The sequence below is a fragment of the Erinaceus europaeus genome, chromosome 4 (assembly GCF_950295315.1).
Source record: "Erinaceus europaeus chromosome 4, mEriEur2.1, whole genome shotgun sequence".
NCBI lineage: Eukaryota > Metazoa > Chordata > Mammalia > Eulipotyphla > Erinaceidae > Erinaceus > Erinaceus europaeus.
The window spans coordinates 24,402,473-24,425,713 of record NC_080165.1 but is presented as its reverse complement, the minus strand read 5'-3'; the positions used below and the strand labels follow the sequence as shown (position 1 = coordinate 24,425,713).

The window sequence follows — 23,241 nt, the reverse complement described above, 5'->3', positions numbered from 1 at the left end:
GTGACCTTTGATCTTACTAGTGTGACTGTTTAGGGACACCACAAGCCAGAACTGGGACTGTATAAGTCAGTAAACTTAATCGATAAACATCGTGTTTGTTCTGTGATTGTCCCACTAGTCAGTTATTCCCCTGTCTTTCCCTCTCTCCTCAGCTATCCCTATTTCCTGAGACACAACACTATTGAATTTAGGCCAATTAATAGTTTTATAGTGGCCTGTAAGTGTTCAAATGAAAAGTCTTAGGTCTCTCACTTTAGATTAGAAACTAGAAATGATTAAGATTAGTGAGGAAAGACAAAATAGGCTGAAAGCTAAATGGAGTACACCAGCTAGCCAAGTTGTGGATACAAAGGAAAAAGTTCTTGAAGGTAATAAAAAGTGCTACTCCAGTGAACACAAGAGTGATAAGTAAAACAGACCTATTACTGATGAAGAGAAATTTCCAGTGGTCTGGATGTAAGATCAAACAAGTAACAACATTCCCTTAAGCCAAAGCCTAACCCAGAGCAAGGCCTGAAGTGTCTCTGATTCTTTATTGGTTGTGTGTGTGTGTGTGTGTGTGTGTAGACTAAGAGCGGTGTGGCAAAGCTGCAGAAAAAAAGACTGAAGGCAGACTGGAGAGACAGTATAATGGTTATGCAAAAAAGACTTTCATGCCTGATGCACCAAAGATCCCGGGTTCAATCCCCTGTACCACCATAAGCCAGAGATGAGCAGTGCCCTGGTTTAAAAAAAAAAAAAAAAAAGTCTGAAGCTAGCAGAGACTGGTTCATGAGGTGTAAGGAAAGGATTGTCTTTATAACAAAAATGCACAGTAACAGCACGTGTTGATATAGGAGCTGTAGTGGCAGGTGATCTAGAAAGCGACTAACATCACTGAAGAAGGTGACCCGACTCAACTCCAGAGTCTCGGTGCAGATAAAAGGTGCCATCTAGGATTTTCTTTTCTTTGTCTCTTAGAGACAAAGAAAAACTGAGGGAGAGAGGAAAGCTAGAAGGAGGGAGATTCACCTGTAGCCCTGCTTCACCACCTATGAAGCTTCCTCCCCTGCAGGGAGATAACAGGGGCTTGAACTTGGGTCCTTGCACACTGTAATATGTGCGCTGAGCAGGGCACCATCAGCCAGCCCCTTCTTTTCTTTCTCTCCCCCCACCCCCTCCTTTTAAAAAAAGTATTCCTTTTTAGAAAATATTTATTTATTCCCTTTTGTTGCCCTTGTTGTTTTACTGTTGTTGTTACTGATGTCGTTGTTGTTGGATAGGACATAGAGACATGGAGAGAGGAGGGGAAGACAGAGGGGGAGAAAAAGACAGACACCAGGGGTCCAGCAGTAGCACAGCGGATTAAGCACACGTGGCGCAAGGCACAAGGACCGGTGTGAGGATCCCCGTCCGAGCCCCCGGCTCCACACCTGCAGGGGATTCGCTTCACAGGTGGTGAAGCAGGTCTGCAGGTGTCTATCTTTCTCTCCTCCTCTCTGTCTTCCCCTCCTCTCTCCATTTCTCTCTGTCCTATCCAACAATGAACAACATCATCAACAACAATAATAACGACAACAAGGTTACAATAACAAGGGCAACAAAAGGGGGGAAAAAAGGCCCCTAGGAGCAGTGGATTCATGGTGCAGACACTGAGCCCCAGTAATAACCCTGGAGGAAAAAAAAAAAAAGACAGACACCTGCAGACCTGCTTCACAGCTTCTGAAGCGACTCCCCTGCAGGTGGGGAGCTGGGGGCTGGACCGGGATCCTTATGTGGGTCCTTGCACTTTGTGCTATACCGCATGATTCTCCACAACCCCCCCCCCCTTCTTTCAACCAGAGCACTGTTCAGCTCTGGCTTATTCTGATGCTGGGGACTGAACCAGGGACCTTTGGTGCCTCAGGCATGGAAACCTTTTTGCATAACCATTATGCTGTTTCCTCACCCCACAATCTAGGATTTTCATATTTACAAAGAAGTCTATGCTTGACTTCAAAACTTCAAAGGACAGGCTGACTCTCTTGATAAGGGCTGATGCAGCTGGTGACTTTAAATTGAGGCCAGTGCTCACTTAAGATTCCAAAAATTGTAGGGTCTTTAAGAATTATGCTAAATCTCCTCTGCCTCTGTTCTATAAATAGAACAACAAAGCCTGGCTGACAGCATCTGCTTACAATGTGGTTGTGGTTTACTGATATCTTAAGCCCACTGTGGAGACCTCATGCTTAGGGGAAAAATATGTATATATTTCTTTCAAAATATTATTGCTCACTGACAATGTACCTAGTCACCCGAGTTCTGATGAAGATGTATGAAGAGATGAATGTCACTTCACACCAGTTAACACAGAATTTATTGTGTAGCCCACAGACTAAGGAGTAATTTCAAATTTCAAGACTTATTAGTTAAAGGTTTGTTTATATGATAGAAAGACTAGAAAGAACCGGTGCATCACTCTAGTCCATGCAATACTAGGGATTAAATTCAGCACTTTATGCTTGTTAGTTCAGTGCTCTAGCCACCATACCACCTCCCAAATCACAAGTCTTATTATTTAAGAAATATATTTATGCGTGGGTGGCGCAAAGCGCAAGGACCAGTGTAAGGATGCCGGTTCAAGCCCCCAGCTCCCCACCTGCAGGGGAGTCACTTCACAGGCGGTGAAGCAGGTCTGCAGGTGTCTTTCTCCCCTCCCTCTGTCATCCCCTCCTCTCTCCATTTCTCTCTGTCCTATCCAACAACAAGGACAACAATAACAACAACAATAATAATTACAACAATAAAAAAACAAAGACAACAAAAGGGAAAATGAATAAATAGATATTTTTTAAAGTTTTTAAAAAATTTAAAATAGAAAAAAAAAAGAAATATATTTCAGTGGTCTGGGAGGTGGTGCAGTGGATAAAGCATTGAACTCTCAAGCATGAGGCCCTGAGTTCAATCCCCGGCAGTACATGTACCAGAGTGATGCCTGCTTCTTTTTCTCTCTCCCCTATTTTTCTAATAAATTTTTTAAAAGGGGGGCTCGGGTGGTAGCTCAACGGGTTAAGCGCACGTGGTGTGAAGTGCAGGGACCGGGGTAAGGATCCGGTTCTAGTCCCCAGCTCCTCACCTGCAGGGGAGTCACTTCACAAGCAGTGAACCAGGTCTGCAGGTGTCTCTCTTTCTCTCCCCCCTCTCTGTCTTCCCCTCCTCTCTCCATTTCTCTCTGTCCTATCCAATAACGACATCATCATCATCAACAACAATAATAATAACATTTACAACAACAATAAAACAACAAGGGCAACAAAAGGGAAAATAAATAATAAAATAATAATTAAGAAATATATTTTGAGTGGTCCGGGAGGTGGTGCAGTGGACAAAGCATTGGACTCCCAAGCATGAGGTCCTGAGTTCAATCCCCGGCAGTACATGTACCAGAGTGATGTCTTGTTCTTTCTCTCTCTCTTCCTATCCCTCTCAATAATAAATAAATAAAATATTTAAAAAATAATAATATATGTTTTTTGAGAGTTGGGCGGTAGCGCAGCGGGTTAAGCGTATGTGGTGCAAAGCGCAAGGACCAACATAAGGATCCCGGTTCCAGCCCCTGGCTCCCCACCTACAGGGGAGTCACTTCAGGTCTACCTCTCTCTCTTCCCCTCCTCTCTCCATTTTTCTCTGTCCTATCCAACAACAACGACATCAATAACAACAGCAACAATAATAAATACAATAAAAAACAAGGGTAACAAAAGGGGAAATAAATAAATATTTTAAAAATTATATATATATATATTTCATGTTGGGGATATAGTACAGTGGACTTGCATGCAGAAATACACTTTATGGGGCTGAGGGATAACTCAGTCAGTAGGTTATATGCCTTGTCACATGAAAGTGACAAAGCATGGAGGTAATCTCTTTCTCTCTCTCTTTTAGCAATTCAATATTCATTTACAAAATTACATGTCAACAGGGGTATAATTCCACGTCATTCCCACCACCAGAGTTCTGAATTCCAAGTCCCTCCACTGCAAACCATCACGGTTCTCCCAAGGTTGCAGACATGGGTCAACCATCCCCTTTACAACTATTTGCCTACATTTTTACATAACTGCCCCCTTTGTCTTTCTTTTTTTTAAAAAATATATTTATTATTAGATAGAGACAGAGAGAAGTTGAGAGGATAAGGGGGAGGGAGAGAGGCAGAGAGACACCTGCAGCCCTGTTTCACCACTCCTGAAGCATTCCCCCTGCAGGTGGGGACCAGGGGCTTGAACCCAGGTCCTTGCACACTGTAATGTGAGAGTTTATCCAGGTGTGCCACTGCCTGGCTCCCAGCTGCCCCCTTTTTCTTTCAGGTCCCATCCTCTCTTCCCCTCCAAGCCACACATAACCCTATTACTATATCCAAATATCTCTCCCCTTTTTGTTCTCTCTCTCTGGGACCTGATGAAGCTGGGGTTCAGAGCCCTCTTATCCTCTTCCTCCTATCACTTCTCCCCCACTGGGAGTATGGATCAAAGTTGTTTTGGGGGTGTAGAAGGTAGGATTCTGGCTCCTGTAATTGCTTCTCCGATGGATTTGGGTGTTGGCAGGTAGATCCATACCATGGAGGTAATCTCTAGGACTGTGATGTCATTCACTCTGTGTCTTTCTATTTGAGTAAAATGAATGAGAAGAGCCAACTAGTCTAGGAGCAGTGAGTTGTGCATGCTGATGCCCCAACAGTATAAGATAAGGAAAGAAAGAAAGAAAGAAAGAAAGAAAGAAAGAAAGAAAGAAAGAAAGAAAGAAAGAAATGGAAAGGAAGACAACAAGGGCAACAAAAGGGAATAAATAAATAAATATAAAAATGAAAGGAAGGAGGGAAGAAAAGAAAGGGTCCAGATGGTGGCACATCTGGTTGAGAGCACATATTACTATGTGCAAAGATCCAGGTTCAAGTCCCTGCTCCCCACCTACAGGGGGAAAATTTGCGAGCGGTGAAGCAGTGCTGCAGGTGTCTCTGCTTCCCTCCCTTTCTGTCTCCCCTTTCCTCTCATTTTTTTTCTGTCTCTATCTAATAAATAAAAATAATTTGAAAATGTAATAAAGAAAAAAGAAAGAGAGCTAGAGAAAGGAAGAGGGGCAAGGATAGACAGCATAACGGTTATGCAAAGAGACTCTCATGCCTGAGGCTCTGAAGTCCTAAATTCAATCCTCAACACCAGCTGAGCAGCACTCTGGTAAAAAAGAAAGAGAAAGAGAGGGAGGGAAGGAGGGAGAAAAGAAGGAACCGGATAGGGAGAGGTGAGGAGAGGAGAGGCGAGGAGAGGAGAGGAGGGGAGGGGAGGGGAGGGGAGGGGAGGGGAGGGGAGGGGAGGGGAGGAGAGGAGAGGAGAGGAGAGGGGAGGGGAGGGGAGAGGAGAGGAGAGGAGAGGAGAGGAGAGGAGAGGAGAGGAGAGGAGAGGAGAGGAGAGGAGAGGAGAGGAGAGGAGAGGAGAGGAGAGGAGAGGAGAGGAGAGGAGAGGAGAGGAGAGATGGGAAGAAGAGGAGGTTGGTACACTTGGCAGAATGCACACACATCATGCCCAAGGACCTGGATTCAAACCCTAAGTTGCAACCTGCAGAGGGGATGTTTTACAAGTGATGGAACAGTGCTATAGGTGTCTCTCCTCCTATCTCTATCTCTTTTTCACCTTTTATCAAAAAAAAGATTTTTAAAAATGGCCTTTTCCCCTCCCTTCTCAGTCTCTCACACCACCTATCTTAAAAAGGTTAAACAAGAGGAGTCGTGCAGGCATGGAGTCCCAGTGATAATCCTGGTGCCAAAAAACTAGACTGAAACGGTGAAGTTGCAATGTATGAGATTAAAAAAAAAAGGGGGGGGAGATTATTTGTGACTCATGAGAGATGGTAAAAATATCAACCTTAGCAGAAGTTTGAAAGAAATTGAATCATACTAAGAGTTACATGTAGAACCAGAAGATGTGACTGAATTGCTAAAATTTCATGTTAAAGCCTGAATAAAGAGGAATTGCTCCTTAAAAAACAAACAAAAACCAAACTGGACTGGGAGGTGGTACACCACTTAAACACACATGTTACTGTGTCTAAAGACCCGAGTTCAAGCTCCTGGTCCCCACCTGCAGTGCTGAAACAGGGCTATATGTGTCTCTTTTTCTCTCCCTTTCTATGTCCCTTTTCCCTTTCAATTTCTCTGGGCTGGGGATACAGCATAATGGTTATAGCAAAAACTCATGCCTGAGGCTGTGAGGTCCCAGGTTCAATCCCTAGCCCCAGCATAAGTTGAGCAGTGCTTTGGTCTCTGTTAGTCTCGATCTTTCTCTAATTAAAATAAAATATTTAAAAAATAAAATTTATATCAAGTGGCTGGGCAGTGGTGCCATGCTACTATGTACAAGGATCCAGGTTCAGACACCTGGTCCCCACTTGCATGGGGGAAGCTTCACAAAAGTTGAAACAATGTTGCAGCTCTTTCTCTTTTTTTCTCTGTCTCATTTTCTCTCTGTACTATCAAATAAAAGGAAATAAAAAAGAGAAAGAGCAGGAAGAAGAGAGGGAGGGAGGAAGGAAGGAAAGAAGGAAGGGGAAAAGCAGTAATCACTACTAACAGTGGTAGATTCATCATGCAGTTACTGAGCTCCCAGTGATACCCCTGTTGGCAATAAAATTTTATTATTATTATTATTATTATTATTATTATTATTATTTGCCTCTAGGGTTATCACTGGGGCTTGGAGCCAGCACTACAAATCCACTGCTTCTGGAGGCCATTTTTTCTTATTTTATTGTATAGGATAGAGAGAAATTAAGAGGGGGAGGGGGAGATAGAGAGGGAAAGAGACAGAAAGACACCAGCAGATCTGCTTCACCACTTGTGAAGCAACCCCCTTGCAGGGCGGGAGCCAGGGGCTCGAACCAGGATCCTTGTGTTTCATACAATGTGCACTTAACCTGTTGTGCCACTGCTGTGCTCCAAAATTATTATTTTTTTTCCCCAGAATTGCCACCAGGGTTATTGCTGGGGCTTGATGCCTGCAACGACAAATGCACCACTCCTGGCAGTCTTTTTTTTTTTTTTTTTTTTTAAGAGGCAAAGAGAAACTGAAAGGGAAGGTGGGGACTGGGAACTTGAACCCTGGTTCTCACACATGGTAATGTGTGTTCTATCAGGTGTGTCACCGTCCAGCCCCATGAGGAGCTGCTTATTATGGATGAGCGAAGACAGTAGTTTCTTGAGATGGGATTCACTGGTGAAGATCCTGTGAATGTTGTTGAAATGAGAGCAAAGTATTTAGAATACTGCCTAAGTCTAGCTGGTAAAATAGTAGTTTTGAGAGGACTGATTCCAATTGTTTTCTCAAAGATTTCTTACTTAGTTTATGAGGCATAGAAAGATGAAAGAGAGACCAGAGAGTCATCCTGGGGTATGTGGTGTCAGGGATCAAATCAGGGATTTCATGTTTGTAAGTCCAGGACTCCAGTACTGAGCCCTCCACCTCCCTAGTCATTTGACTCCACATTTTATTTTGCCAGAGCATTGCTTGCTTCTGGTGCTGGGGATTGAAACTTGGAGTCTCAGAAATTGAAAGTCTTCTTTTTTTTTAATATTTATTTTATTTATTTATTCCCTTTTGTTGCCCTTGTTGTAGTTATTATTGTTGTTGTTGGATAGGACAGAGAGAAATAGAGAGAGGAGGGGAAGACAGACAGGAGGAGAGAAAGATAGACACCTGCAGACCTGCTTCACCGCCTGTGAAGCGACTCCCCTGCAGGTGGGGAGCCGGGGTTCGAACCGGGATCCTTATGCCGGTCCTGTGCTTTGCGCCACCTGCGCTTAACCCGCTGCACTACAGCCCGACTCCCGAAAGTCTTCTGTATAACCATTATGTTATCTACTCAGCCCTTGACTCCAATTTTGGAGCTAGTCTTTTTATTTTTTAATTAATTTTTACCAGAGCACTGCTTATGGTGGTATGGGAGACTGAATCTGGGACCTCAGGGGCTTAGGCATGAAATTCTTTTGCATAATGACTATACTATCTTCCTGGCCTGATTCCAGATTTGATAGAAGTTCTGGTATGTGTAAAATGCCATCAAACAGTGTGTTTTTTTTTTTAATTTTATTTACTTTATTTTAATAAGAACGATACAGAGAGAAAGACCAGGACACTGCTGTTTAGCTCTGGTTTCTGATTGTGCTGGAGACTGAACTTGGGAACTTGGAGCCTCAGGCATAAAAGTATTTTTTTAAATTATGAAATAAGTTATTTTAAAATGTTTTATTAATTATTTAATATTGATTTACAAAATTATAAGAGGGGCTGGGTGGTGGTGCACCTAGTTGAGCGCACATGTTACAGAGTGCAAGGACCAGGGTTCAAGCCTCCAATCTTCACCTGCAAGAGGAAAGCTTTGTGAGTGATGAAGCAGGGCTGCAGGTGTTTCCCTATCTCCCCCTTTCCCTATTGATTTCTGTTTGCCTCTATCCAATAAATAAATAAAGACAAGAAAAAGTAAAAAAAAAAAAAAAAAAAGTTGTGCAGTGGGTTAAGCGCAGGCGGCGCAAAGCACAAGGATCCCGGTTCGAGCCCCTGGCTCCCCACCTGCAGGGGAGTCACTTCACAAGCGGTGAAGCAGGTCTGCAGGTGTCTATCTTTCTCTTCCCCTCTCTGTCTTCCCCTCCTCTCTCCATTTCTCTCTGTCCTATTCAACAGCAATGACATCAACAACAACAATAATAACTACAACAACAAGGGCAAGAAAAGGGAATAAATAAGTAAATATTTTTTAAAAAGTAAAAAATATATTATTAAAAATTATATAAGGTAACAGGAGGTATATAATTCCACACCTTTCCCACCACCAGAGTTCTATGTCCTGATTCCCCCCATTGGAAACTACAGTAGTTTTCCCAAGATCACGGGCATGGGTTGACTATTATTTCTATAACTATGTATCTATATTTATATACATTTGCCCATTTTTCCTATGGTCTTTCCTTCTCTCTTCCTTTCTAAGTCACACAGCTACTACTACTTCTGAGTGTCTCTCACCCCCAACCCCTTCTCTCTCTGAGTTCTGATGGAATTAGAGTTCAGAGCCCTTTGGTCATCTTCCCTTAACACTTACCCCTCTGGGAGTATGGATCAAAATTCTTGGCGATATGTGTGCATAACTGGGTGCACTACCACCTGGCTCCCCATGGACCAACATTCTTTATGGGGTGCAGAAGGTGGAAGGTCTGGCTTCTGTAAAAGCTCCTCTGCTAGAAATGGTTACTGGCAGGTTGATTCATACCCTCAACCTATTTCTATCTTTGGGTAGGGATAGTGGGGTAGTGCTCTGGAAAGGTGAGGTTCTGGAATACATTGATGAGGTCATCTGCCCAGGGAGTTCAGGATGGAATCATAGTCGTGTCTGTCACTTGGTGGTTGAAAGTCATGAGATATAAAGCAGGACAAAATCTTTAAAACAGGAATCAAGAAGTAGTAGTAGAACAAATGAGAATAGGGATTTTGGGAGTCGGGCGTAGCTCAGCGGGTTAAGCGCAGGTGGCGCAAAGCACAAAGATCGGCATGAGGATCCTGGTTCGAGCCCCTGGCTCCCCACCTGCAGGGGAGTTGCTTCACAGGTGGTGAAGCAGGTCTGCAGGTGTCTCTCTTTCTCTCCCCCTCTCTGTCTTCCCCTCCTCTCTCCATTTCTCTCTGTCCTATCCAACAACAATGACAGCAATAACAACAACAACTATAAACAACAAGGGCAACAAAAGGGAAAATAAGTAAATAAATAAATGTAAAAAAATTTTTAAAAAAAGAATAGGGATTTTAAGGTGGAAAAAAGCTGTGAATTCTATTTTAGATAGGTCTTAGGGGCGCATGACTTTGGTAGTTTTTGCTGGAGCTTGATAGCTAACATGCAAATGGACTAAAAATATTGTATCAGAATTGAAAATAGGAACTAGAAAGCTGGATCAGGCGTAAGGATCCTGGTTCAAGCTCCTGGCTCCCCACCTGCAGGGGAGTCGCTTCACAGGCAGTGAAGCAGGTCTGCAGGTGTCTGTATCTCTCCCTCTCTGTCTTCCCCTCCTCTCTCCATTTCTCTCTGTCCTATCCAACAATGACGACATCAATAACAACAATAATAACCACAACAATAAAACAAGGGCAACAAAATGGAATATATATATAAAAGAAAGTTGGATCAGGGCAGAGAGTAGCTTCCAAACTTGAAGAAAATATATAAATAAATTTACTGTTTACTTCATCAATCTGACCTTGGGCCTATGTATATTCATATTAGCACAGGAGCCTATGTAACCTGTGAGAGCTTGTAAGTCTATGCTCGAAGTCCATGGTCACAGCTGGCAGCATTCTAGGCTGCACTCATTTCAGGACCAGTCTTCCTCAAGTGATAGAGTAGGGTGGCCCAGCCTCCCTCCAGAGAGTGGGGCAGCCCTTACCATTGAAGAAGCCCACAGGAGGGCTTATACTGACATTTCTGGTGAAAGTGACCAGTTATGCTGATGTGAGTGGTCTATTAGAGGTCTAGACTCATTGAATCTATGGAGGAACCCAAGGATTCCCTGACTATGGTCCTCGGCATGGGGTGGCCTGGCAGTGACCAAGAAGGCCATCATTAAGTGAGGCAGTTTCTTGTCCTCCCATTCAGCTCTCCAGCTTTTTTAAAAATTTATTTCCTTATTGGGGAATTAATGTTTTACATTCAACAGTAAATATAATAGTTTGTACATGCATAACATTTCCCAGTTTTCCATATAACAGTACAACCCCCATTAGGTCCTCTGTCATCCTTCTTGGACCTGTATTCTCCCTACCCACCCACCCCAGAGTCTTTTACTTTGGTGTACTACGCCAATTCCAGTTCAGGTTCTACTTGTGTTTTCTTTTCTGATCTTGTTTTTCAACTTCTGCCTGAGAATGAGATCATCCCATATTCATCCTTCTGTTTCTGACTTATTTCACTTAACATGAATTTTTCAAGGTCCATCCAAGATCGGCTGAAAACGGTGAAGTCACCATTTTTTATAGCTGAGTAGTATTCCATTATTTATATATATGTATATATATATATATATATATATACCACAACTTGCACAGCCACTCATCTGTTGTTGGACACCTGGGTTGTTTCCAGGTTTTGGCTATTACAAATTGTGCTGCCAAGAACATATGTGTAAACAGATCTTTTTGGATGGATGTGTTGGGTTCCTTAAGATATATCCCCAGGAGAGGAATTGCAGGGTCATAGGGTAGGCCCATTTCTAGCCTTCTGAGAGTTCTCCAGACTATTCTCCACAGAGGCTGGACCAATTGACATTCCCACCAGCAGTGCAGGAGGGTTCCTTTGACCCCACACCCTCTCCAGCATTTGCTGCTGTTACCTTTTCTGATGCATGACATTCTCACAGGAGTGAAGTGGTATCTCATTGTTGTCTTTATTTGCATTTCTTTGACAATCAGAGACTTGGAGCATTTTTTCATGTGTTTCTCGGCCTTTTGGATCTCTTCTGTGGTGAATATTCTTTCAATGTCCTCCCCTCATTTTTGGATGGCGTTATTTGTTGTCTTGCTGTTGAGATTTGCAAGTTCTTTATATATTCTGGTTATTAGCCTCTTGTCTGATGTATGGCATGTAAAGATCTTTTCCCATTCTGTGAGGGGTTTCTTGGTTTGGGTAGTAGTTTCTTTAGCTGTGCAGAAGCTAAAAAGCTTAAAAAATTAAAAAAAAAAAAAACAGCTTAAAAATTTTGATGTAGTCCCATAGGTTTATGCTTGCCTCAGTCTTCTTTGTAATTGGATTCGTTTCATTGAAGATGTCTTTAAAATTGATTCGGAAAGGAGTTTTGCCAATATTTTCCTCTAAGTATCTGATAGTTTGTGGTCTAACATCCAAGTCCTTGATCCACTTGGAATTTACTTTTGTATTTGGTGAAATATAGTGGTTCAGTTTCATTCTTCTGCATGTTTCAACCCATTTTTTCCCAACACCATTTGTTGAAGAGACTCTGCTTTCCCCATTTAATATCTGGGCCCCTTTGTCAAAGATTAGATGTCCATAGGTGCAGCTCTCCAACTTTTGTAGTCCATTCTCTACCTGATGAGCTTGGGCTTTCTCCCAGCTGTTAAAATGCTGTGTGTCATTTGTTGTATCCAAACTAGTGTTAAGTTTATGGGGTCTGGCCTCAAGTTAGGGAAGAAATATACCTAGGATTTTAGTGGGGTCTAAGTTCACCTTGAGTTTTACTGCATTTACTTGTTTGGTTATTGTAGTAAAGGTTGCCATAGAGACAATAATTGCCCTTTAGTTGATATATATATATATTTTTTCCAGTATATATCTTGGCTAATTGTACAGTATTTCTTCTAAAAATTATCAAGGGGTGACAAGAATGCTGATGTTGTCAGAAGAGACTAAGAAATGTATCGTACTTTCTTTTGTGTTATTAATTGAGCAAATAGAGTGATTGAAGGAAGTGAAGTAGGGGGTGGGAAAGGAGGGTGCCTAAGCTTAAATATAAATATTGATTAGAGGGGAGTCAGGCGGTAGGGCAGTGGGTTAAGCGCATGTGGTGCAAAGCACAAGGACCTGCATAAGGATCCCAGTTCAACTCCATGGCTCCCCACCTTTAGGGGAGTTGCTTCACAGGCAGTGAAGCAGGTCTGCAGGTGTCTATCTTTCTCTCCCCCTCTTTGTCTTTCCCTCCTTTCTCCATTTCTCTCTGTCCTATGCAACAACAACGACATCAATAACAACAATAATAACTACAACAATAAAACAACAAAGGCAACAAAAGGGGATAAATTAAATAAATATAAAAATATTGATTAGAATACTTATGGTGCCTTCTTTAGGCCTTTCTACTAGATCACGGAGCTACATAGTCCTAAATCTAATTACAGAGGACTATTAAGCACTGTTACATTGAAGTATATAGTTGCCCCTAACTTATGGATATGTGTATACATGTATCCAGTCCCCTAGGCCCCAGCTTGTATCTGGAATCTGTAACTTTGTTTAAAAAAATCACCATCTGAAGTGGGACTAGGTAGTCCCATGTTAGGAAAGGTCACACTAGATTATTGGGGTTGGAAGGTTGACATATCACTGGCTTGGTGTCTCTGGATACAAAAGGATGAAAGTTTTTTTGCATAACCATTATGCTGTCTTCCCAACCCCAAACGGTGTTGTATATACATACTACAGAGAAATCTTTTGTAAAAGGAAGTATTGATTGATATGGAGTATCTCTTCATTGCCTTGTGTTTTATTTTAAGAAATATGGATTGAGGTTGGAAAATTATTCACCTAGTAGAGCACACAGATCTGTGTGTGGAGTTCTCTGGCACTACATGGGAGCACCATGGATGGCACTGGAAGAGCTCCATTAATTGTGGAATTGTGCTGTGGTGTCTTCCCCACACCCCATCTATTCTTTTCTGTCTCCTTCTCTTTTAATATAATAAAGAATTTTTTGAAAATCTGGAAAGATAGCTAGCTTTCCTGCTTAGAGAATGAGAGAAATTGAGAGGGGAAAGTTAGATAGACAGAAAGAGAGACAGAGAGGCATCTGCAACAGTGCTTCCCCACTTGTGAAGCTTTCCCCCTGCAGGTGGAGGCTGGGAGTTTGAACTGGATCCTTGTGCACTGGAATGTGTGCGCTCAACCAGGAAAGCCATCATCTGGCCCCTTTGCCATGTTCCTGACCTGGCAGTGCATGAAGCTCTAGTGCTGTGATGTCCACTCATTCTCTCTCTTTCTTTCTCAACATCTGAAAATGTTGACCCAGAGTCATGAAGTTCTACTGACAACAACAACAATAACAACAGCAACAACAGAATGAAAAATGTTAGCCCACGGGAGGCTGCTTCACAGTAGTATCAGCATGAAATGAGGCCCTGGGTTCATTCTTTCCAACCCCATTTAACAAAAGGAACTGTTACATTGTGACTGGGTAGATTGTTCATTGGTGAGGCAGTGAGGCCACTGGTTTGATCCCTGATACTACAAGTGCTAGAGTAGTGCATTGGCCTCTCTCTTTCTCTGTCTCTTTCATATGAAATAAATCTTCTCCTCCTCCTCCACTTCCTCTTCCTTTCTTTATAGAAACAGAGAGAGATTAAAGAGACCACAGCACCAAAGTTTCTTTCAATATGGTGGGCTTGAATCTCTGTTGCACACATGGCAAAGAAGCACACAGTCGGGAGTCCAGCAGTAGTGAGTTAAGTGCACATGGCACAAGGACCGGTGCAAGGACAGGTGTAAGGATCCCAGTTCAAAAAAAAAAAAAAAGATCCCAGTTCAAGCCCCCAGCTCCCCATCTACAGGGGAGTCACTTCACAGGCGGTGAAGCAGGTCTGCAGGTGTCTGTCTTTCTCTCCCCCTCTCTGTCTTCCCCTCCTCTCTCCAGTTCTCTGTCTTATCTAACAACAACGACATTTATAACAACAATAATAAGTACAACAACAATAAAATACAAGGGCAACAAAAGGGAAAATAAATAAATAAATAAGAAGAAGCACATAGTCCAAGTGAGCTATTTTTCCAGTTCATAAAATAAACCTCTAATACTATGCAGCTACTAAGAACAATGAACTCAACTTCTTTGACCCATCTTGGTCAGAGCTAGAAGGAATTATGTTAAGTGAGCTAAGTCAGAAAGATAAAGACGAGTATGGGATGATCCCACTCATCAACAAAAGTTGAGAAAGAAAATCAGAAAGGGAAACTAAAGGCAGGATCTGACTAAATTGAAAGTAGGGCACCAAAGTAAAAATCCTGTGGTGAGGGGTAGACATGCGGCTTCCTGGGCCGGTGGGGCCTGGGGGTAGATGGGTGGGATGGGACACAGTCTTTTGGTGGTGGGAATGGTGTTTATGTACACTCCTAGTAAAGTGTAGTCATATAAATCACTAGTTAATTAATATGAGAGGGGAAAAATTAATTGTATGTCTCGAAGTTTTTAAAACACAGACTGAGTCTTCTTAAGATATAGGCTGTGAATCTGATAAGCGGACTCTCTCAAAAGCCCAGACCAAGTAGATCAGAGGCAACCAGTGGCACAGCTATTTACAAGATACTGGGTACTATACAGCAAACCCTAACAAAAGAACTTTTCTTTTCTTTTATTTATTTCCTTCTTGTTGCCCTTGTTTTTTTATTGTTGTTGTAGCTATTGTTGTTGTTGATGTCGTCGTTGTTGGATAGAACAGAGAGAAATGGAGAGAGGAGGGGAAGACAGAGAGGGGGAGAGAAAGACACCTGCAGACCTGCTTCACCACCTGTGAAGCGACTCCCCTGCAGGTGGGGAGCCGGGGGCTCAAACCGGGATCCTTATGCCAGTCCTTGCGATTTGAGCCACCTGTGCTTAACCTGCTGCGCTACCACCCGACTCCCACAAAAGGACTTTTCAAAGTTAACCCGATTACCAAATATTGTGATGATAACATTAACTATCCATTGTCTTTTTGAACCCTAAGACATCAGGAACCTCACATCTCCACTATAGAGCCTATATTTCTCCTAGTCCAGGAACCTTAGGATAGGGCCCACTTTCCCGCATTCCTCTCCCAATCCATATCAAATAATATTGCATCAGCCGGTCGCAACCTAATCAACGCAACGATTGCCACCTCAACATGCTTCCGCTCAGACTGTGTCCAGAGACTTCAGGTGTGGAATGACAACCCTTCAGCTTCATTACTCGGGTGAGACCTTTCCTTTCATAGCATTCTCTAATTCCATTTCAGGTGGATCACTTTCTAACAAAGTCCCAAAACCTAAATATACACCAGGTTCTGTGAGAGAGAGCATATGTTCACACGTATCCATAAGCAAGTGCAAAATATATACCTGAAAGCAGAAGTACACTAGAGTTTGCAGTGAGTACCCCCCCAACACTTCCTCTCCACTATTCCAACCTTTGGGTCCATGATTGCTCAACAATTTGTTTGGCTTTGTATGTTAACTCTCTTTTCAGCCACCAGGTTCCAGATGCCATCAGGATGCCAGCCAGGCTTCCCTGGACTGAAGACCCCACCAATGTGTCCTGGAGCTCCGCTTCCCCAGAGACCCACCCTACTAGAGAAAGAGAGAGGCAGACTGGGAGTATGGACCAACCAGTCAATGTCCATGTAATTGCGGGGAAGCAATTACAGAAGCCAGACCTTCCACCTTCTGCAACCCATGACCCTGGGTCCATGCTCCCAGAGGGATAGAGAATGGGAATGATACCAGGGGAGGGGGTGGGATATGGAGATTGGGTGGTGGGAATTGTGTGGAGTTGTACCCCTTCTACCCTATGGTTTTGTTAATTTTTCCTTTCTTAAATAAAAAATAAATTAAAAAAAAAAAAATAAACCTCTAAAAATAAGTAAAAGAAATTGCTTCAGTGACCAGGTGATGGTACATCTGGTTAAGTGCACACATTACAGTGCACAAGGACCTGGGTTCAAGCCCCTGGTCCCCACCTGCAGGGAGAAAGCTTCATGAGTAGTGAAGCAAGGCTGAAGGTGTCTCTCTCCCTCTCTGTCTCCCCTTCTCTCGATTACTCTCTGTCTTATCAAATTAAAGTTTAAAAAAAAAAAGAAATTCCTTCAGTCACTCACCATTCTATGACACCACCCTGATGACCCAGCAGTCACCAACATGGGGCAAGATGAACATGGTGGCAACAAAGATCTGAGCTCTATAAAGGCTCAGATGACACTAATCAATTTTTAGCAGCAAATGAAGTATTTTTTAAAAATTTTTTAAAAGATTTTATTTATTTATGAGAAAGATAGGAAGAGAAAGAAAGAACCAGACATCACTCTGGCACATGTGCTGCCAGGGATCAAACTCAGGACCTCATGTTTGAGAATCCAAAGCTTTTTCACTATGCCACCTCCCGGACCACGTGAAGTTATTATTATTTTTTTAAAGTTAGATACAGTTATTGTCAGTAAACACAAGTTAGAACAGGCTCAATGGGAAGGCCAACTTCGGGTTTTTGTTTGTTTGTTTGTTTTTAGATTGTATTTATTCATGAAGAAGATAGGAGAGAGAGAGAAAGAACAAGACATACTCTGGTATATGTGCAGCCAGGGACTGAACTCAGAACTTCACACTTGAGAGGCCAATACTTTAGCCACTGTGACATCTCCCAGACCACCAAACTAAGCTATGAACATTGTTTTATTTCATTTTATTCTATTTTATTTTACCCAGTGCATTGCTCAACTCTGGTTTATAGTGGTTCTGGGGACTGAATCTGTGAGGACTGATTTTTTTTGTTTTGTTTGTTTGGTTTTTTTTTTAATTTTTTAAATTTCTTTATTGGGGAATTAATGTTTTACATTCAACAGTAAATACAGTAAATACAATAGTTTGTACATGCATAACATTTCTCAGTTTCCCATATAACAATACAACCCCCACTAGGTCCTCTGTCATCCTTCTTGGACCTGTATTCTCCCCACCCTCCCACCCCAGAGTCTTTTACTTTGGTGCAATACGCCAATTCCAGTTCAGGTTCTATTTGTTTTTGTTTTTGTTTTCTATTTTTTTCCTTTTTTTTTTTTCTTCTTCACTGCTTTCAGCCGATCTTGGATGGACCTTGAAAAATTCATGTTAAGTGAAATAAGTCAGAAACAGAAGGTTGAATATGGGATGATCGCACTCTCAGGCAGAAGTTGAAAAACAAGATCAGAAAAAAAAAAAAGACACAGGTTGGTTGGTTTTTAATGTTATTGCACACATGACATAGAAAAATTGTGATTGAGTTTATTTCAACTTTCAATTTATTGCTGAGATATGGAACTGAACTTGCAGTATGTTTGAGGTATATCTGCTCTTACAATTTATAACTCCTGCTAGACCCTAGTCCATCTTTCTCACATATGTATTTACAATGTGTTCAACACCAACTTCTTTCCACTCGACCACATCTTCAATCAGATTCAATTCTAAACAAAGTTAATAGACACAAAGGGACTCTCCCATAACTGCTATGGTAGCTGATTGTTTGGAACTTTTAGAAACAATAGCTGCTGTGGTCTGGGAGGTAATGTTGTGGATAAAGCACTGAATTCTTAAGCATGAGGTTCTGAGTTTGATCCCTGGCAACACATGTACCAGAGTGATAATCTGGTTCTCTCTCTCTCTTTTTTTTTTTATATATATACTCCCCCCCCTTTTGTTGACCTTATTGTTTTTGGTTCCCTCTTTTTTTCTCTGTAGTTACTAAATAAATAAATATTGTTTAAGGGAGTTGGGTGGTAGTGCAGTGGGTTAAGTGCAAGATCCTGGTTCGAGCCCCAGCTCCCCACCTGCAGGGGCGTCACTTCACAGGTGGTGGAGCAGGTCTCCAGGTGTCTTTCTCTCCCCCTCTCTATCGCCCCTCCTCTCTCCATTTCTCTCTGTCCTATCCAACGGCAACAACAACAACAACAATAACTACAACAATAAAACAAGGGCAACAAAAGGGAATAAAAACATAAATAAATAAATATTGTTTAAAAGGTGGAGGCAGCATATAATTATTTATAAATATAAATACATTCATGTCTATGGCTCTAATATCCCAGGTTCAATATCCCCACACTACCATAAGCCAGAGCTGAGCAGTACTCTGGTAAAAACAAACAAAAAACAATAAGTCAAATGCAGTGCAGGACAAATAGTGACTCATACACTTGATAGACAAGTTAAAGTTGTTTTTTATTTTTTTACACAGGCTAACAAGAGTTAATGTAAAGCAACAAAGAAGTAGGAAAAATTTCCTAGCATACTTCTGTTGATATTGACCAAGGATGCTTTGTTTGCCTCACTGCCACCAACTTCATCCTTGTGCACTGTAACATGTGTGCTCAACTGGGTGCACCACCACCCGGTCCCCAACTTTATTATAGATGCACAGGTCCACGTGGTTGTTGTTTTGTTTTTATTGGGGGGGTTAATGTTTTACAATTGATGACACACAGGCACAACACCTCTCTCCATGATAGATATCTAGATGTCTGGGAGATACTCCCTTAACCTAGGGTACCCTCCCCCCATCATGTCCCAGAAACCTAATGTCCCTTTGTTCCATTCCTTTCTCTCCTTCCACAGAGTCATTCGCTTCAGTGCAATACACCAAGATTCCATAGTTTTAAAAATGCCTACTGTTGGGGCTGGTAAGACCAAGCTTGGCCCCCACTGCACTGAAGGAAACCTTTGTGCTATGATGCCTGTTTGATTCTCTATCTCTTTGTATCTTGGGGGGGGGGTCAGTCTTGAGCAGTAAAGCCCCTGTGATGACAAAAAAAAGTCTTTTGGTGGTCTGGAAGGTTGTGCAGTAGGTAAAGCATTGGGGTTTCAAGCATGAGGTTCTAAGTTTTATCTGGCCTTTCTCCCTCTCACTCCATGTCTCTTCCTCACTTGTGAAATATATAAAACTTTAAAAAATAGAAGACTGAAGAAAACTGAAGACATCTACTTTTAATTGGTAACTACCTTGAAGTCTTCTTTTAAAGGTTTATTTATTTATTTATTTTTATTATTGGATAGAGACATAGAGAAAATGAGAGGGGAGGGAAAGATAGAGAGGGAAAGAGATGGCAGGGGTAGATAGCATAATGGTTATGCAAAAAGACTCTCATGCCTGAGGCTCCCAATTCCCAGATTCAATTCTCCATACCACCATAAACCAGAGCTGACCAGTGCTCTGGTAAATAAAAAATAAGAGAGAGAGAGAAACAGAGAGAAACAGAAACAGATAGAGACAGCCCACTCTTGAAGCCTCCCCCCTGCTGGTGGGGACTGAATCTGGGTCCTTGCACTTACCACCTGCCCCCTAAAGATTCATTTATTTTTTTAATGATAGAATATATATATATATATATATATATATATATACATATATATATATAGAGAGAGAGAGAGAGAGAATATCAGAGCATCACTCTGGCATAAGCAGTGTGGGGGACTGAACTCAGGATCTCATGCCTAGGAGTTCAATGCTTTACCCTCCACTTATTAACCCTTATACATCAACAAATACAGAATTACCACTGGAGCCTCAGATTAGCAAAAGATGAGTAGTACAATCCTATAAAATTAAGATTTCTTGGAAGGCTGAAATTATATATATATATATATATATATATATATATATATATATATACACATTTTTTTTAAACCAGAGTGCTATGCTCTGGCGTTGCTGGATAAAAAACCTGACACCACTCAAAAGTAAGTCTTGTGCACTTCTACTGTGCTATCTCTCCACTTCTGAAAATAATCCCTTAAGATCATCCCAAACAAAGAAATGAGAATCAGGTGATAGTTACAACTGCAAAGACTTTTAAAAGAATTGTAATTATTTTGCCAATAAATGAAAAAAAATGAACAAAAACATATGGATGGTTAAAATAAGCAAACAAATAAATGGAAGAATTTTTGTTTGTTTGTTTGTTTTGTCACCAGCATTATTGCTGAGGCTGGCGCCTTCGTGATGAATCCACTGCTCTCAACATCCATTAATTCTTTTTTTTTTTTTCCTCCAGGGTTATTGCTGGGGCTTAGTGCCTGCACTACAATTCCACTGCTCCTGGAGGACATTTTTTCCCATTTTGTTGCCATTGTTGTTACCCTTATTGTTGTCATTATTCTTGTTGTCATTGCTGTTGTTGTTGGATAGGACAGAAAGAAATGAAGAGAGGAGGGGAAGACAGAGAATGGGAGAGAAAAATAGACACCTGCAGACCTGCTTCACCACCAGTGAAGCGACTCCCCTGCAGGTGGGGACCTAATGTTCCAACTGGGATCCTTATGCTGGTCTTTGCGCTTTGTGCCATGTGTGATTAACCCGCTGGCCACTCATTAATTCTTTTATTTATTTACTTATTTAACAGAAAGCAGCAGAGGGAAAGGTGAGAGAGAAGGAGAGACACCTGTAGCACTGCTCCTCCACCCATAAATTTCTCCCCTGCCCAAGTGGAATTCATGATACTACCAAGAGACCTTACTAGTCTAATTTTTCCATTCTATATATGAAGGAGAGGAGAGAGGGGGCATAACAAAGTACCACTCTACCATCCATGGTTTTCCTTTCAGTGCCGGTCGTGTTACTACCACATGGTGCCAGGATTGAACCCAGAGTCTCATGTAAGGTAAGGTATGTACTTTACTTACTGAGCTATCTCCCAGCCACAGAGATGAAAAAACTCAGATGGGTTTTTGGGCTTGACTCCAGTATATAGTGACCTGGCTAAGGCACCAAAAAAGGTCAGAATTCTCAGTAAACTTAGTACCTGTGGTGGGTGTTCACCTTGGGAAAATGGTGAAATGAAGAAAATTGAAGTCAGCCAACATGCCAAGAAACTTTCTTTTTTTTTTTTTCTTATCAGACCATTGCTCAACTCTGGCTTATGGTGGTGTGGGGGATATTGGAACTTTAGGCACTAAAGTCTTTTTGCATAACATCTATGCTATCTCCTTAGCCCCCACCTTACTTCTTTGGCAACAGCAAAGTGCAGAGACAAGCTGTGGGGATTTGACACTGTGCTTTGGGCATGGGGATGGTAGCCAGTGGTGCCTAGACCTACCTTTCATCTCAGTAGTCACAGTAAAATCTGCCCTTACAAGGCTGAAGGAATCGAAAGGCCAGTAGAAGCTCCACCATTTGAAACACTGGTAGTCTGTAATAAATGAGTTAGTTTCCTTTTTTTTTTTTTTTTAATGAAAGAAAAAACTCAAGTAAAAGGCACTAATTTGCCCAGTGTTATACATCAAAAAGTAGCAGATCATCTTTTCCAGCTTTGGTTCCAGACTCAGTGGCCACCAAGATATTGATGCCCAAGAACCGGATTGCCATTTACAAACTCCTTTTTGAGGAGGAGTGATGGTGGCTAAGAAGGATGTCCACATGCCCAATCACCCAGAGCTCATAGAATATCCCTAACCTTCACATCATGACAGGCATGCAGTCTCTCAAGTTAAGAGACTACATGAAGGAAGAGTTTGCCTGGAGGCATTTTTACTGGTATCTTACCAACAAGGGTATCCAGCACCTCCATGATTACCTCCACCTGCCCTGAAATTGTGCCTGACTTCCTGTGTCGCAGCCGACCTGAGACTGGAGGGTGAACCCAAAGGTCTGGAGGGTGAACGACCTGCAAGATCCACATGAAGCGAAGCTGGCAGATACTTACAGAAGAAGTGCTGTGCCCCTGGTTCCAACAAGAAAGCTGAGGCTGGGGCTGGGTCAGCAACCGAATTCCAGTTTAGACGCGGATTTGGTTGTGGATGTGATCAGCCACCTCAATAAAGTTGGAGGGTTTTTTGTTTGTTTGTTTTTTGGGTTTTTTTTTTTTTTTTTTTGTGTGTGTGTCTATATATTGAATAAACTTGTATCCAGAAAGAAAAAGAAAAGAAGTAGCAGATCAAAATTTGAACCTACTGTGTTTAGTTCCAGTATTCACAGTAAACCACTATGCCAAATCAATTTTTCCAAATCCTTTTTATGGATATTATGTCAATACTAAAATCTATCACCGATAGTACAAGAGAAAAACACCATAGGCAAGTTTCATTTCTGAATATAATAGCAAACATTGTAAACTAAATATTAGCAAAAAAAAACCATAAACCCTTAACTCATTATATATAGATATATTATTTGCTAATAATATAATGTATTTGCAGGTTTATTCAACATTGGGAGCATTATTAATATTATCATATTGACAAGTCACTGAAGGAAATTTTTCATGATTACCACATGGAAACTGAAAAGGTATTCGATAACATTCAAAAATTGATGTCTGATTTAAAAAAGAGAAGTGCTTTTTTAGTTTTTTAAACTATTCTTTGTTTTATTTTTTTATTATCTCTACTTAATTATTGAATAGAGACAGCCAGAAATTGAGAGGAAGGGTGATGATAGAGAGGGAGAGAGAGAGAGAGAGAGAGACACCTGCAGCACTGTTTCATCACTCACAAAGCTTTCTTCCTGCAGGTGGGAACTAGAGGATTAAACCTGGATCCTTGCACACTGTAACATGTGTGCTCAACCAGGTGCACCATCAGCTGACCCTTAAAAAATTTCTGGGAGCCAGGCGGTAGCACACCGGGTTAAGTTCACATGGTGCCAATTACAATGACCTGGTTAAAGATCCCGGTTCAAGCCCCAGCTACCCACCTGCAGTGGGGTCGCTTCACAAGCAATGAAGCAGGTATACAAGTGTCTTTCTCTCCCCCTCCCTGTATTCTCTTTCTCTCTCA

General features: G+C 41.7%; 1 pseudogene; it reads left to right on the top strand.

Moving 5' to 3' along the window:
• The first annotated feature begins 271 nt into the window (after positions 1-271).
• On the top strand, positions 272-22,415 carry LOC103113867 (small ribosomal subunit protein eS10-like; annotated as a pseudogene).
• Positions 22,416-23,241: the final 826 nt, after the last annotated feature.